Raw genomic sequence first — 17,328 nt, 5'->3', positions numbered from 1 at the left:
CTGCCTGCCAGATGTCATGCTTCTCACCAGGATGATAATGGACTGACCCTCTAGAACTGTAAGCCAGCCCCAATGAAATGTTTGTCTTTATAAGAGTTGCCTTGGTCATGGTGTCTCTTCACAGCAATAAAATCCTAACTAAGACATTCTTCCATGGGCCAAATATTCAAACACATGAGTCTGTTGAGGCCATAATTATTCAAACCACTATAGCTACATAGTAAGTTTTAGACCAGCTTAAGTTACAAAATGAAACCTTCTGAGATAAATGAATAAGTAAATTCAATGAAGAAAAAGGAGGGGAAATGAAGAATAGAAGAAAAGGAAGAAAGTAATGGGCAAGCTTTGCTTTTGAAGTTTAGCACTCCAGTTTGACTTGGTAGGCCCTAGCTGTTAATTTCAAGCAAGTTTCTGTAGCCTGTGGGCTCAGTGATGTTGGTTTACTCTATCGATATATAATGTTGCTCACTGTCAGGTCCAGCATGGCCTTGGTGGTGTCAGAATGACAGGCTTGTTTGTATAATAATATACATACATATGATTTCTCAAATATGCAAAATAAGAGGATGCAATATGAATTATGAGGAGCTTCATGAATCTAAAGAAACAGAGATAGCTACAGGAGCCAGATTGTCAGGAATATACAAAGGCAGGTAGATTTCTCAGTTCAAGGTCAGCCTGGGACACATGGAGTCCAAGGCCCAGGTATGGTGGAAATGGTAATTCCAGGACAGGGTCCACACAGCTAGCTTAACGGAGTCAGGAAGAACATAGAATTCTTCTACAATATTAAAAGGAAATGTGTACTTGTTGTTCCCTAAGAATTAAGGGGCAGGGGTCACAGGATGCTGAATCTTAGATAATCAAAGGGAACCTGGGATAAATATCTAAATTGGTATGTAAATAAAAACTGAGCTTTTGGTCCACATGAGCTGAGCTAGAAGAAATCGATAGCACTTCTTGAGAATTTTTCTCTACTGAGAGCTGAGGACTCTGGAGATCTCTGGAAAGTAAAAACACTTCTTCATGAATTTTTTTTCCTAACAGGATTTTTTTTGGTCAAAAACCCCAAGAATTTCTTAGAGAGCTGATACAGCTCTTTTAGAATGTTTTCTAGCAGCTATCCAGAGAAGGCTCTTTGAAGAGTGAACACAGCTCTTTTCAATTTTGATTGGAAAACCCAAGATTGGAAGATCCAAGAATTTTTTTTAGAGTAGATTTTCTGACTTTGGTCAGAAAAACCAAAAGCTATCCAGATAGCTTTTAGAATTTTTAATATCAGAGAGAGATGTCTCAACCATAGAGTTTTTATAATACCAAGAAGAATCTGTCTCCAGCAGAATGGAACACACCACTCACCACACACACACACACACACACACACACACACACACACATGAACACACATACCACACAACACACACACACACACACACACCAGACAAATACACCACACACTACATACATACGCCACACACCACATACACCACATACACCACACACACACACCACATACACCACATACACCACACACACACACACACACACACACACACACACACACACACACACACACACATACACACAAACCATCTCAGCAGAACCTAGGCTACCACTCTCCTCTCCTAGGAACCTAGACATAGCCAAGTCTGGTCCTTGGCAGCTCACACTTGTCCTACATGTGCCATCCTATGACGAGCTGACACTGGGATAACTAGCAAGCTCCGTTCTCCAAACTGTTTACACACCCTGTAGAATCAATCTCTTGCCCATGCAGCTTAAAAGTGAGACCAAGAGCTATCAGTCAAACTTTGTTGGTCACACTTTTCTGAAGTTCTCCCTCTCTATAGGCTTCTGGGAAGAGTAAATCCGTTGGTTTTAAGAGCCTCTAAATGAGCACTTCTCTTTTGTGCTCTTGATATGAGGTCCTGTAGATATATGTTCCATGTTTGCTGGAGCCTTTGAATCTGTTTCTTTGCCCGAAATTAAGAGAACCATGAATAGTGGCTTCACAGGTCTAGGTGAAAGGTCTCTTCCAAGGCCACTTGTTATTGCTTAGGGCTGGGCACTGGAAGCTGGAGGAAAAGAACCCGAGGACCATAGTACAGAGGGTATCCACACTTCCGTCACGATTTAAGATTTGTCATTGTATGTGCCAAAGCCCAAATTAGAGCCCTTCCTGTATGTCTCAGTGTGTGCTCATGGCATCATCTGAGTCCAAGTTTAAACTGAACTCACTCCAGGACTACTGAAGAAAAATAACTCCACACAAATGTGACACCGTCTGGTAGAAATTTGAATTTTTTTTTTTTTTGCCCCCAGCCTTCCTGCTTCTATTTGTTTCTTATTATCTTAAGAAAGTTCTTCCATATTACTTTCATGACTACAAAGAGTTAACAGAAGCATGTATATTTATATTTATCAGAAGCATAATATATATTATATGCATATATATATTCGCTGACATGTTAATCTTTTTCATTTATAAAATGTTTTATGTTAAACTAATTCAAGACTTACTGAAATTGCCAAATTAATCCAGACAATTTCCGTGTTACTTTCCACCAACAGAAATACTTTATATTTTAGAATACATTTTCAAAGCCAGGAAATTGATGCTATACAGTATTATTGATTAAACTATACACTTTTTGTTTTACTAGTTCTTTTTTCAGGGTCTGGTGGTGGTGGCGGTTCTGTTGGTTGTATATTAGAGTGTAATGTCACCATGCATATACTTCTGCATCAACATAGCAATTAATTTATAAAGTCTTCCACTGCTGTAGAGAAACTGCCTAGCATTTTTTCTGTATGGCCACAACTTTCCCCAGTCCTAACTGCTGGCAATACTGATCTGTTCTCCATCACTATAATTTTGTCATTCTAAGGTTGTTCTATAAATGAAATGATACAGTATAGCCATCTCGTTTTAAAAGAACCCAATTTGGGGTCCCACAGTATGTGTTTTGGTGCTGTAGGGCATTCAGACATCCGGTAATATTCCTTTTACCGGAACAAAAACTATATGATATTTTCCTATTTATTGAGGAGGGTCTGTTAAAAATCACACAGCCCATTATTCTATTATTGTCCATTTCTGAGTGCCCAATTGCTGGTCTGCTGGGTTCAGAATGAAACTGGCTTCCCTTGGACATAATGCACTTGAGTTGTGGCTTCATACCATAAAGTGTGACACAGAGACAGTGTATAGACTTGTCCCCAGCTCCAGTATGACCCCTTATGCCTTGATGTGACTGTGAGGGCTCGAGAATAAGATCCAGGCAGAGCACATTGGGGCTGTGCAGAAAAGGACACATTTAAACACTCCTATTATCCCTGTGGCTCTGTCAACAAAATATTTCCATCCCTGATAGATCTCTCTGTGTTCCCAGATTTATTTTTAGGTGCAGGGCAACAGATTGGTTCTTTGTTTGCTTTTCTATCTACTTGTGGTTATTTCTTCCTCCTGAGTGGTTCATCAGAGCAGCTGTCATATAGTAATCATCTGGCAGTATATTATTATTTATTATGTATCAACTGCCATAAAGAATCATAAAGCTTATCAGGTGCCTATAAAGACACCAGCCACTGTCTGCAAAGCATCCAGTCACACTTAGGCACTTATTTTCTCAGGGCTTGGAGATACTGGTCCCAAAACCAAAGCAGCCACTGATGGGCCATGCTTCATTCCTTTCAGCTCGGTCAAGTCTGGGAAATGGATACAGATCTCAGAAGTCTGCTTGTTGCAAAGACTCAGAGAAGAAAGTAAACAAAGTTTCTTTTTTCATGACATGAACTACACTGTAGGTTCTGCTCCTCATTGTTCTTTCCAGAACTGAGATCCTGTGGTTACAAGAGATAATAGGGAAAGATCAATAACATGTATTTATTGATTAGCCCTTTGTGTGTTAACATTAGTCTTGAAATCCAGGGATGGAAAACTACACCTCTCGATATATTACAGAAAACCAGCAGAGTTGAAAACAAAACAGAGAGCTGATAAATAAGGATAATGTGTTTAAGCTGAGCAGTAAAGCTGGCCATGGAAGCCCAGCCTGAAGGGCTCATCAGTTTGGCTGGTTGCTCAGGAAAAAAAGTGTGTTGGGAAGTTCCATTTGAGAAGAAAGCTTGATGAACTGAGCAATGAACTGTGGGAATATCTTGGGGCAGGAGGGACTTGTCCTGCTGGTTCGTGTTTGGCAAGCAGAAAGGGTGATTCAATCAATGGGACTGCAGCCCAGGGGAAAGAAGACAGTAAAGATGAGGCTGGAGCAAGAGCCATAGGTAGAGGTGGATTAGATTCAGGCACGATGGTGAGCCAGTGAAGAGTTGAAGTAACCAAACTGCCTGATCACCTTTATGACTTCAAATATCCTTTAGGTGTGTTATAATGTGCAGATAGACTGGGGTAGATCAGGGAGGGTTAGTCTCTGTGGTATGACAAATCTGTGGCTAATATATTCACGGTGTTCTGTTGTTATATCAAAAGTATGGGATAAAATCCGTAGCATCCACGTGCTACAGAGTCTGGACCCGAGGGTTGGGAGATAGTACAGTTAGTTAAACAAAAAAGTCCTCACAAGCATGAAGACTATGTTTGGCTCCCTGGCACACATGTAGAAAGGTGAGTGTGGTAACATGCATCTGTAACCCCATGCCCAGGTGTTGGAGTGGCAGAAACACGCAGCCTCTGGAAATTATGGACTTCCCAGGTTTGAAGCCATGTCTCAGAAAGTTAGGCGGCAAGAGATAGAGGAACACACTTATGTTTCCCCCTGACATCCACATACAGATGTGTGCATATATGTGCATTTCCAAACAGTCACACACATACCTACATAAACACATGTGTACATCATACATTCATATACACAAGATGAGTAGTCATAGAGGGAGATCTCAACACTAACTTTTCTACATGTATATGCACACACATGCATACATGCATAGCCAGACACTTGTGTTGACACATGAACATGTGTACACTCATACAATACACACTCCAATCTGCTTATAATTAGTCAGAAAATCATCCTTCAGTTCCTATGCAATGAACAGACATTTGAACCTGGGCTACTTCTCTCTAGATCTCTCATTTTATCCTCTGAACAAGGCGAGCCTGAGAGTGTACACCCTGTTTTTGGAGAGCAAGAAAGTCTTTGTTGCTACACCTTAATCTCTTTCTTTCTGGGGGCAATAGTGACCAGTTTGTCTTACTCTGGTGGTTACTTTCCAGTGACCAAGTGGGTCCATACTGCTAACGACCACCTCCTTCCACGGTGGGATTTGGAACACACCTCAGTGGTGATGGGAGCCTGACCCATGACAAAAGTTTTCTCCCCTCTTAGGATTCTGTTTCCCAAGACTCTGCCCCACTTCCCCTAACACTCCAGTGTCCAGTGCGGTCTTCTCAAGCATTAGGTCTCAATTTGCTACCCTAATACCCCAAATCCTGCAATGACAAGTACTTTCTGACTCTCAATAAAATAGTGGATCTTCTGGATTCTGTAGAATTGAGACAATCTGTTACTAAATCCTTCTTCTTCTCTCTGTGTGTGTATGCACGTGTGTATGCACATGCATACGTACATGGGTGCACAATAGTGATAAAACAAGTCCAGCTTGTTTAAAGAAAGAGGGGAGCCCATCTTGGGAAATTTTGCAAGTTTCTAACATGTCTATGATTATTCATATTGTGAGGAATTAAACCTCTATATTTTGTTTTTCTCCTCTTTACCTTTAGGGACTTCTTTTCTTTGAATTAAACGGAAATAAAGAGAAATGAATAGAAGAAAAATGTTAAGGCTTCTATTTTATGTGTATCTCAATTTCACTGAAATGAACTTCAGAAGTGCCAGGTCTGAGAATCTGAGAAGGTTATGTGCCAGTCTAAGAAGGTATAACAGTTATGGGAAAGTAACTCAACAAGCCAGCACCAAAAAGCAATTAGTTGTAGGGAAGTAAATATGGGACAGCTGGTGAACGGTAAGATTTGCAACTCATCTTGATGACAACTTGCAGTTTTCTTCAGGCTTCGTGAACTCAAGGGATGGGTGCTTTATGGCAGCCTGCAGCTCTGACGCTTCTGTTTTCTTTAACAGAAGTTCCCCGCAAGAAGACTTTTTTCCCTTTATCTATTGGTTTTCAATGGCCTTCAGCTCAAAATGCTCCATTGCTACATGGGTGTGACATATTCTCTTTGTTGGATGATATAGTACTAGGGCCAGCTTCCTCAACAGCTTCTGGTTATACCTGGAGAGTTTTTTTTTTTTTTTTTTCTGGGAGATCCAATGTGATAAAATCAATAAGCATTTGTCTTTTAGAATATGACTATCAAGCACAGAATTCTAACTTCAAATCACCTATCACCTATACACAGCTTTTCATGGGTGTGTTCTGTTTTTCTCCTTTGTAAAATGGGACTACCCCTGGTGATGCTCATTTCTGGAGAAAAGCCCAGTGACGGTGCTGGCTGCTTCCTCCAAGCACAGCTTAGGATACTGCAGACTCTCACTGCTGCCTGGGGCAGGCCCTCCTCCTAACCCCGCTCCTCTAGCAATGAGCAATGGGTTCAAGTTTTCTTGGGGCTCTGTGTGGACATTCTTGTCTGGAGGGATGTTGTTCCTTCTTGCTGGATGCAGAGCCCAGTCTTCACATTTAGGCCTTGCATTCTGAGCTCAGAACATTTTCCAACTGTCCCCAATAAGAGTCCCCTTTCCTGGCATCTGCAGATACTACCAGAGAAGATTTTGTCAAGTTCACTTTCCTGAACTTGCTCAGGAGGAAGTGTCCATTTGGCCATGCTATGTCAGCCAGCTGCTCAACCTTCTGGAAAGACACTCATGCCTCTATTTTTCCTTAGATGAAAAATATGGCATAATTTAGAAATTCCTCAAGCTTGCTTTTCTCTCTTGATAGCAACTGGGACCTAATGAAAGCTTCTCTAATTTTTATTACCCATTAATCCTCATAAGGAAATTAGTAGAGACAAAATCAGCTAGGTTTCAGTGCTCAAAACCTCAAACCCTAAGCAAAATCCGATTTCATTATGTATTTTCAATGACAGGAAACTCATTCATCCCCAAGATAAACCTCAGCATCTCTACAGTAAATTTTTCTGTTAGAATGCACTCTCTCTGGCAGGCTCAGGTGAACTTGAATTTGCATGAAGCAATGGAAGTTTCTGTATAATAGGAAGAAGTCCTTGGAGGTAGCCTTTACTTTGAGCAAACTCTAGGCTGTCGCATGACTGACATTAGATAACTGTCTGCCTTAGGCCCAGTTCTGACAGGCTAATCATCCTGTGGTACCCAGTACTGCTTCTTGTATCTAAAAGCATCTGCCTGCGTGCCCACTCCTTTCAGAGGACCTTGCAATGTACATTCCTGTGGAGACAGTAGTGGGACTTCTTCTGTGCTTTTGTGTCTCCCATTCCCACACCATGTCTGGCATAAGTTGAGCGCTCAGTCCCTCCTGAAAAATGAATGAGCAAAAGAAGGAAAGACAGCCTGCTTTCTTTATATCCAGTGCTTTGAGATCTATATTCTATCTGCTAGCATATAGATTGTGATGAATTACGCAGCTTTAGCTATGACTCATTTGGGCATATATTTTAAATATGAGTGCATGATTAAAATAAATTTGTAAATTAGTGAACAAAAGAAGAAATATCTGGTTTTAACAAAGAACTTTCTAGCCTCTCAGCTTTTACAGTGACGTCAACAATGGGTGAACTGAAAGCTTGCCTCAGTCAGTGAAGATTATTGGCTGTACCTCCCTCAACCTTCTGAAAGTTTGTTGCAATTAGCTAATCATAGAAAAAGATTAAACAAGAGAGAGGAAGCACAGATTTATTACAGGCATGGAGGCAAGGGCATAATATGATTACCCATTAGCCGAAGTCATTTCATGATTTACATAAAAACCCCATTCCCATGACACAGAAAGAGTGGAACATGCAGATAAATATCCATGGAATGAGACATGATGTAGTGCTACCCTCTTTCTCTTTTCTTCTCTTCCCCCCTCACTTCCTACACCCCTCTTTCCCCCATTTCCTCTCTTCTCTCTTTTTTATCTTTGTCTTCCCTCCAGAAAATCTTGCAAGGAAACAGCTCAGATAACACAATCACTTAGTCCAGAGGTGTTCTATCTATGTTGTTTGAAACATGGGATTTGTTACCTATACCTAAGGATGTTTACAACTGTGCTCACTTTTTGTGATGATGAGTCTTTCCTATATGATGGAGTATACTTTTACCTCTCAAAGTTTCCTACTGTCTTAGTCAATGTTCTATTGCTGTGATGAAATACCATGAGTACAGTAACTCTTGGAAAAGACAGGATTTAATTGGAGCTTGCTTCCTTAGTTCATTATTGCTATGGTAGGGAGCATAGCAGCTCTCAGACTGGGGAGTAGCTGCAGATTCTACATCTGGATAGCAGGCAGCAGGCAAAGCTGACACTGGACTTGACTTGAACATTCGAATTCTAGAGCCTACACCCAGTAACATACTTCCTTCAATAAAGCCACACCTACTCCAGCAAGGCCACACTTCCTAACCCCAGAGAATTAGAGCCAGTTATTAATGACCTGGAATTCAAATATATGAGTTTTCAGTGGTCATTACTAATGAAACAACTACAACTATTTCCTTGGTTCTTGGAGGAGATTGCTTTGAGAATTCTCTCCAGCAACTGCAAATACTAAGCACCTTTTCATTGTTTTTCTCCTAGTTGTGTTTATGAGCTTTGGTTAGGGACCAGCCTCAGCTTGGAGAGTGGTTCTGAGGAAGGGGTGTCTGGGAGTAACAAAAACAAACAACTAGAAGTTAAAACGTGGGTCCAAGCTGGTGGCCTATGTTCTGCTGAGATGACCTTCCAGAGTGCCCTCTGTGTATATTCTGGTCTGCTCTAGACAGATTTTTTTCTTGCTATTCTAAAAACTCTATGTTTGAGACAGATAGCTTTCTGCTCAGGAGAGCTCTCTCTGCTAGTAAAAGTTTTAAAAGCTCTCTGAATAGCTCATGGGTTTTTCTGATCAAAGTTCCAAAATCTGCAATAAAAAGTTCATGGATCTCCAATTAAGTCAAAATCCTATTAGAAAAATTTTAAAAGTAATTTTTTGTTTTTTTTTTTTTCAATCAAAATCAGAAATCCAGAAAACATTCTAAAATTGCTGTTTGCTCTTCAAACAGCCTTCTCTGGATAGCTGCTAGAAAACATTCTAAAAGAACTATGCCTACTATTTGAGAAATTCTTCAGATTTCTGACATTGATAGAAAAAAAAATGATAAAAGGGCTACGCACATTTCTAAAAGAGCTGTGTTCCCTCTCCATAGATTTTCTGACCAAAATCAGAAGTCATGTTAGAAAAAACATCTTGAAGAACTGTGTTTACCGTCCAGAGATCTCCAGACCCTTCAGTTCTCAGTTGAAAACAATTGCAAGAACCGCTGTCACTTTCTGCTAGCTCACTTCATACAGACCAAAGCTCGGGTTTGTTTGTTTGTCTGTCTGCTTTTCACATACCAATTCACTTATTTATTCCTGGTTTCTTTTTGATTGCCCTAAGAATCAGTATCCTGTGATCCCAGCCCCTTAATTCGTAGGAGACAGTATGCATACATTTTCTTTTAACCTTGCAAAAGATTTGCCTGCCTTAATAAACTTCACTGGGTAGGACCCAGTCCTGAGATTACCATCCTGACCACCCCTGTACCTAAATTTCTATCCCAGGCTGACCTGGAACTCAGAAAAGTGCCTGAATTCTTATCTGCTTATCTTTGTGTCTTTTTTTTCTGGCCCCTGGTGTATCTGCCTCTATTCTTTTAGATCTGAAAAGCTATGTCCACAATTCATATTGCATTATTATGTTTTTGCATAGTTGAGAAATTATTTTTTAAACTTACATTTTTAAAGTTCTTTCCTACAGCCTTAAGCACTGTCCTGCTTTATCATTTTGCTAAAGACATGGACATCACCTCACTCCTGGACTTTTGCTACTTCCAGTTATCATGCAGTCATTATCATTATCAGAAAGAACAATCCTCAAAAAATGTAAAAATATGTACATTACCATACAAACAAAACTTAGGTCTACAATGGCCATAGACATCCATGGAGGCCCATGCCTGCTGGCCCTGTCACAGAAGCAGGAAACGTCATTCTGTCAGTACCAAGGCCATGCTGGATTCTGGTGGACTTTACAGAAGAAACTCACTATATTTATTTAGTTACCACATTTGGGGAAAGCTCTTTTTAGTGTCTGTTGCTCCTGAAAGATGTTATGATAGTATACTTACGTGACCCCCCAAAATTTCACCAGAGAACCCCTACAGCTGATATGCAAGTTCAGAAAAGTTGCTGAACATAATATTAACTCAAACAAATCAGTAGCCTTGCTATTTCAAAGAATAAACAGGTTGAGAAAGAAATTATAGAAATGACACCACCCACAATAATCCCAAATAATATATAATACCTTAGCATGACTTTAACCAAGCAAATGAAAGATCTGTATGACAAGATCTTCAAGTCTCTGAAGAAGGAAATTGAAGAAGATCTCAGAAGATGGAAAGATCTCCCATGCTTATGGATTGGCAGGATTAATGTAGTAAAAAGGGCCATCTTGCCAAAAGCAATCTAAAGATTCAATGCAATCCCCATCAAAATTTCAATTCAATTCTTCATAGAGTTAGAAAGAACAATTTGCAAATTCATTTAGAATAACAAAAAACCCAGGATATCAAAAACTATTTGCAACAATAAAAGAACTTCTGGGGGAATCACCATCCCTAACCTCAAGCTATATTATAGAGCAATAGTGTTTAGAAAAAAACTGTATGGTATTGGTAGAGACAGAAAGGTAAAATAGAATTGAAGACCCAGAAATGAACCTACACACCTATGGTCATATGATCTTTAACAAAGGAGCTAAAACCACCCAGTTGAAAAAAAGATAACATTTTCTTTTCTTTTTCATTTTTGATTTAATTTTTTATGGATATTCTCTGCATTTACATTTCCAATGTTATCCCCTTTCCCTCCATTCCCATAAACCCCACTCCACTCGCTTCCATTAAGGTGCACTAGGAACATTCCTCATTGTTGGTGGGAGTGCAAGCTGGTACAGCCACTCTGGAGATTAGTCTGGAAGTTCCTCGGAAAATTGGACATAGTACCACCTGAAGACCCAGATATTCCAATCCTGGGCATATACATAAGAGATGCTCCAACATATAACAAGGATACATACTTCACCATGTTCATAGCAGCCTTATTTATAATAGCCAGAAGCTGGAATGAACCAAGCTAGAAAGAACCAAGATACAGATGGATCTAAAAAATATCATCCTGAATGAGGTAACACAATCACAAAAAAAAAAACCACCCATGGTATGCACTCACTGATAAGTGGATATTAATCCAAAAATTCAGGATACCCAAGTCACAATTCAGAGACCACAAGAAGCTCAAGAAGAAGGATGACCAGAGAGCAAATGTTTCAGTAGTTTTTAGAAGAGAGAACAAAATACTCACAGGAAAAAATATGGAGACAAAGTGGGGAGTAGAGACAAAGGAAAAGTCATCCAGTGACTGCCCAACCTTGGTATCTATTTTATATATAGCCATCAAACCCAGACAACTGTGTGGATTCCAAGAAGTTCATGCTGACAGGAGCCTGATATAGCTGTCTGCTGAGAGGCTCTAGCAGAGAGCCTGACAAAACAGAGGTGGATGCTCACAGCCAACCATTAGATTAGGAACACAGTCATCAATGGAGGAGTTAGAGAAAGAATTGAAGGAGTTGAAGGGGTTTGCCACACCATCAGAACAACAATAACAACCAACCAGACTTAATCACTATTCAAAGACTACACATCGAGTGACCCATAGTTCCAGATACAAATATAGTAGAAGATGGCCTTTTTGGGCATCAATGGGAAGAGAAGACCTGGGTCTTGCCAAAGCTCAATGGATGCCCCAGTGTAGGGGAATGTCAGGGCAGGGAGGCAGGAGGGGTGGGTGAGTAAACATCCTTAAAGAAGCAGCGGGAAGAGAGATGGGGTAGAGGGTATGGAGGGGGATCCAGGGAAGGGGATAAATTGAAATGTAAATAAAATATATTAAATACAAAAAAGAAACAACTTATAGATAAGTTTAAATATCAGGTTAAAATGGTCAGGAGGATTTTTACTACACACAGGTAACAAAAAGGTCAAAATTTAAATTTTGACTATAATTATGGCTTCCATCTTGTTTGAGCATCTTTCTTAACAAAACATATAGGTTTACAGATAAAAATAAAAGAGCCAATGAGAACAGTTCAATAATTATTTTAACAATCTTGTTTGAGATATACCTTAGAATAGGAAGTGTTATCTATGTGTAGGTTATCATTACAGCAGTGTGTGTGTGTGTATGTGTGTTTGTGTGCACGCATGTGCATGTGCCTGCACTCATGCAGGTGCACATGCATTGTATGTATATGAAGTGTATGTACAAGCTAGATGCCAATGTCTTCCTAAAGAGCCATTTACACACACAAATATATATATATATATATATATAAATTTACATAAGTATGTAAATTATAATTAATATATACATATACATTTTAAAAGGTAGGTGACTCTACCAATATATAACTATTTGTATGTAAATATATTATTCATACATATACATTTATATAAAATATTTCATTTATTTGGTCATGAGAGGGATATGAATGAGCACGCCATGACACATATATAATTGTAATAGGACATTTGACAGAAGTCAGTTTTCTACTTCCATCATATGGGTTCTGGTGATTGAATTCAGATCTTCAGACTTGGTGACAAGAGTCTTTACCCACTGAAACATCTCACTAATACCACCTGATTTTTTGAAGCAAGGTCACTCACTGAGACATGGGATTTACCCATTAGGCAAAGCTTGCTGACTAGCAAGCCCTGGGCATCCATCCTGGCCATACTGTATTTGATGTGAGTCTTTATTTTTCGCTTGCACCTTTATTTTTTTTTTTAAAAAGAAATACATGCATAGATTTTGAAAGCATTTTGGCATAAAACAATATTAATATATTTTTGTCAGTGCTTGATTTTCTAGAGGTTTGATAGTATATATTGAAATCTTACTAGTTATATAAGCATAAAGTACATGTAAAACAAAATGTAACATGGAAATAGTCAAAGTTTTCTTGGTGTGTATAGATTAAACATAATAATTTTTAAATACCAAAAGTTGCCAAAAAGCTATCTTCTTAGCTTTTGAGTTTATTAATGATTTAAGGTCTAGGTGTACCCCACTCTGAGTGGATGCTATACACTTGTTGCTGTTTTTCTAAAAAGGACTGAAATTCCACTTTTTAGCCTTTCTTTTTTTTGAGCTTCGTATGATCTGTGAGTTGTTTCTTGGGTATTCAGAACTTTCTAGAGCTAGGATCCAATTATCAGTGACTGCATATTATGTCTGTTCTTTTGTGATTGGGTTACCTCACTCAGGATGATATTCTCTAGATATATCCATTTTTCTAGGAATTTCATAAAGTCATTGTTTCTAGTAGCTAAGTAGTACTCTATTGTGTAAATATACCACAATTTTTGTATCCATTCATCTACTGAAGGACATCTGGCTTCTTTCTAGCTTCTGGCTATTATAAATAAGGCTGCTATGAACATGGTGGAGGAGCATGTGTCCTTACTGTATGTTGTAGCATCTTTAGGGTATATGCCCAGAAGTGGAATAACTGGGTATTCAGATAGGACTATGTCCAATTTTCTGAGGAACCACCAGAATAATTTCTAGAGTAGTTATACCAGCTTACAACCCCACCAACAGTGGAGTGTTCCTCTTTTTCCACAACCTCGCCAGCATCTGCTGTCACCTGAGGTTTTGATCCTAGCCATTTTGACTGGTGTGAGGTGGAATCTCAGGGTTGATTGGATTTGCATTTCCTTGATGACTAGGAATGTTGAGCATTTCCTTAGATGCTTCTTAGCCATTCAATAATCCTCAGTTGAGAATTCTTTGTTTAGCTCTGTACCCCATTTTTTATTGAATTTTCTGATTCTCTGGAGTCTAACTTCTTGAGTTTTTTGTATATATTATATATTGTATATTGGATAATAGACCTCTATCAGATGTGGGATTGGAAAAGATCTTTTTCCAATCTGTTGGCTGCCTTTTTGTTTTCTTGACAGTGTTCTTAGCCTCACAGAAACTTTGAAATCTCATTAAGTCCCATTTATTGATCCTGGATCTTAGAGCACAAGCTATTGGTATTCTGTTCAGGAAAATTTCCCCTGTACCAATGTGTTATAAGGTTTTCCCCTATTTCTCTTCTAATAGTTTCAGTGTACCTGGCTTTATGTGTAGATCTTTGATCCACATGCACTTGAGCTTTATACAAGGAGATAAGAAAGGACCTATTTTCAATCTTCTGCATGCTGAGTGCCAGTTGAGCCAATATCATTTGTTGAAGAGGCTGAATGTTTTAAGCTCCTTTGTCAAAAATCAAGTAATCATATGTTTGAGAGTTCATTTATGGATCTTTGATTCTTTTCCATTGATCTTCTTTCCTATCTCTGTACCAGTACCATGCTGTTTTTAACACAATTGCTTTGTAATATAGCTTGAGGTTGGGGATGGTGATTCCCATAGAAGTTTTCTTGTTGTTGAGAATAGATTTCAATATTCTAGGTTTTTGTTATTCCAGATGAATTTGCCAATTGCTCTTTCCAACTCTATAAAGAATTGATCTGGAATTTGTTGGGGATTGCACTGAGTCTGTAGATTGCTTTTGGCAAGATGGCCATTTTTACAATGTTGATCCTTTCAATCCATGAGCATGGGAGTTCTTTCCATTTTCTGAGATCTTCTTCAATTTCCTTCTTCAGATATTTGCAGTTCTTATCATACAGGTCCTTCACTTGCTTAGTTAGGGTCACACCAAGGTATTTCATATTGTTAGTGACTATTGCGAAGGGTGTCGATACCCTAATTTATTTCTAAGCAGGTTAGTCTTTTGAGTAGAGGTAGGCTACTGATTTGTTTGAGTTAATTTTATATTCAGCCACTTTGATGAAGTTGTTTATTAGCTGTAACAGTTCTCTGGTGGAATTTTTGGGGTCACATAATTATACAATCATGTCATCTGCAAATAATGATATATTTACATGTTCCTTTCAAATTTGAATCCTTTTGTTTTTCTTTTGTTGTCTAATTGCTCCGGCCAGGACTTCCAGTACTATATTGAATAGATACGGGGAGAGTGAGCAGCCTTGTCTAGTCCCTGATTTTAGTGGGATTGCTTTAAGTTTCTCACCGTTTACATTGAAGTTGGCTTATTGGTTTGCTGTATATTGCTTTTACCATGTTTAGATATGGGCCTTGGATTCCTTCTTTTTCCGTGTCTTTTAAGATGAAGGGATGTTGAGTTTTGTCAAATGCTTTCTCAACATATAGTGAGATGACCACGTGGTTTCTTTCTTTGAGTTTGTTTATATGGTGGATTATGTTGATGGATTTCCATATATTAAACCATTCCTGCATCCCATGGATGAAGCCTACTTGATCATGTTAAATGATTGTTTTGATGCATTTTTGGATTCAGTTTGCAAGAATTTTATTGAGTATTTTTGCATGTTCATAAGGAAGATTGGTCTGAAGTTCTCTTTTTTTGTAGTGCCTTTGTGTGGTTTAGGAATAAGAGTTATTGTGGCTTCTAAGAATTAGTTGGGTAATGTTCTATCTGACTCTATTTTGTGGAATAGTTTGGAGAGTATTGGTATTAGGTCATCAATAAATGCCTGATATAGTTTTGCACTGAACCCATTTGGTCCTGGCCTTTTTTTGGGGTGGGGGAGGTTTTGATAACTATTTCTATTTCTTTAGGTGTTATGGGATTGTTTAGATGGTTTAGATGGTCCTTATTTAAGTTTGGTATTGTGTATCCATCTAGAAATTTATCCCTTACCTCCAGATTTTTCAGTTTTGTTGAGAATAGGCTTTTGTAGTAGAATCTGATGATTTCTTGAATTTCCTCAGATTTAGTTGCTATGTCTCCACTTTCATTTCTGATATTGTTAATTTGGATACTTTCTCTTTGCCCTCTAGTTAGTCTGGTTTAGGGATAATCAATCTTGTTAATTTTTCTCAAATTAACTTCTAGTTCTGTTGATTCTTTGTATGATTTTATTTGTTTCTACTTGTTTGATTTTTGTTCTGAGTTTGATTATTTCTTGCTGTCTACACTTCTTGGGTGTGTCTGCATTTTTTGTTCTAGAGCTTACAACTGTGATGTCAAATTGCTAGTGTATCCTCTCTCCAGTTTTTTTGGAGGCATTCCAAGCTATGAATTTTCCTCTTAGTACTGCTTTCATTACATCCCATAAGTTTGAGTATTGTGCTTTCATTAAAGTCTAGAAAATTCTTAATTTCTTTCTTTATTTCTTGTTTGACCATACTATTGTTTAGTAGAGCATTGTTCAGCTTCCATGTATATGTGGGCTTTTTGCTTTCTTTGTTGTTATTAAAGACCAGCCTTAGTCCATGGTGATCTGATAGGATGCATGGGAGTATTTCAATCTTTTTATATGTATTGAGGCTTGTTTTATGACCGACTATATAGCCAGTTTTGGAAAAGATGCCTTGAGGTGCTGAGAAGGTATATTCTTTTGTTTTAGGATGGAATGTTCTGTAGATGTCTGTTAATTCCAATTGGTTCATTACCACTTCTAGTTTCACTGCTTCTCTGCTCATTTTCTGCCTCTATGATATGTCCATTGATGAGAGTAGAATGTTGAAGTCTCCCATTATTATTGTGTGTGGTGCAATGTATGTTTTGAGATTTAGTAGGGTTTCTTTTATGAATATGGGTTCTCTTGTATTTGGGACATATATGTTAAGGATTGAGAGTTCATCCTGATAATTTTTTTGGTAATGAGTAAAGAGTGCCCTTTCTTATCCATTTTTATAACTTTTGGTTGAAGATATTCTTTATTTGATGTTAGAATGGCTATTCCAGCTTGTTTCTTGGGGCCGTTTGCTTGGAAGTTTTTATTTCCCAGACTTTTATTCTGAGGTAGTATCTGTCTTTGTCTCTGAGATGACTTTCCTGTAAGCAGCAAAATGCTGGATTCTGTTTATGTATTCAGTCTGATAGTCTATGTCTCTTTATTGGAGAAATTTGAGTCCATTTATTTTAACAGATATTAAGGAATAGTGATTGCTGTTTCCTGCTATTTTTGCTGTGAGATGTAGAATTATATCTGTGTGTCTTTATTCTTTTGGTTTTCTTGCTTAGTTATTTTCTTGCTTTTT

The sequence above is a fragment of the Micromys minutus genome (assembly GCF_963924665.1).
Source record: "Micromys minutus genome assembly, chromosome: 12".
In the NCBI taxonomy this organism is placed as follows: Eukaryota; Metazoa; Chordata; class Mammalia; order Rodentia; family Muridae; genus Micromys; species Micromys minutus.
This window is presented reverse-complemented; position numbering follows the sequence as displayed.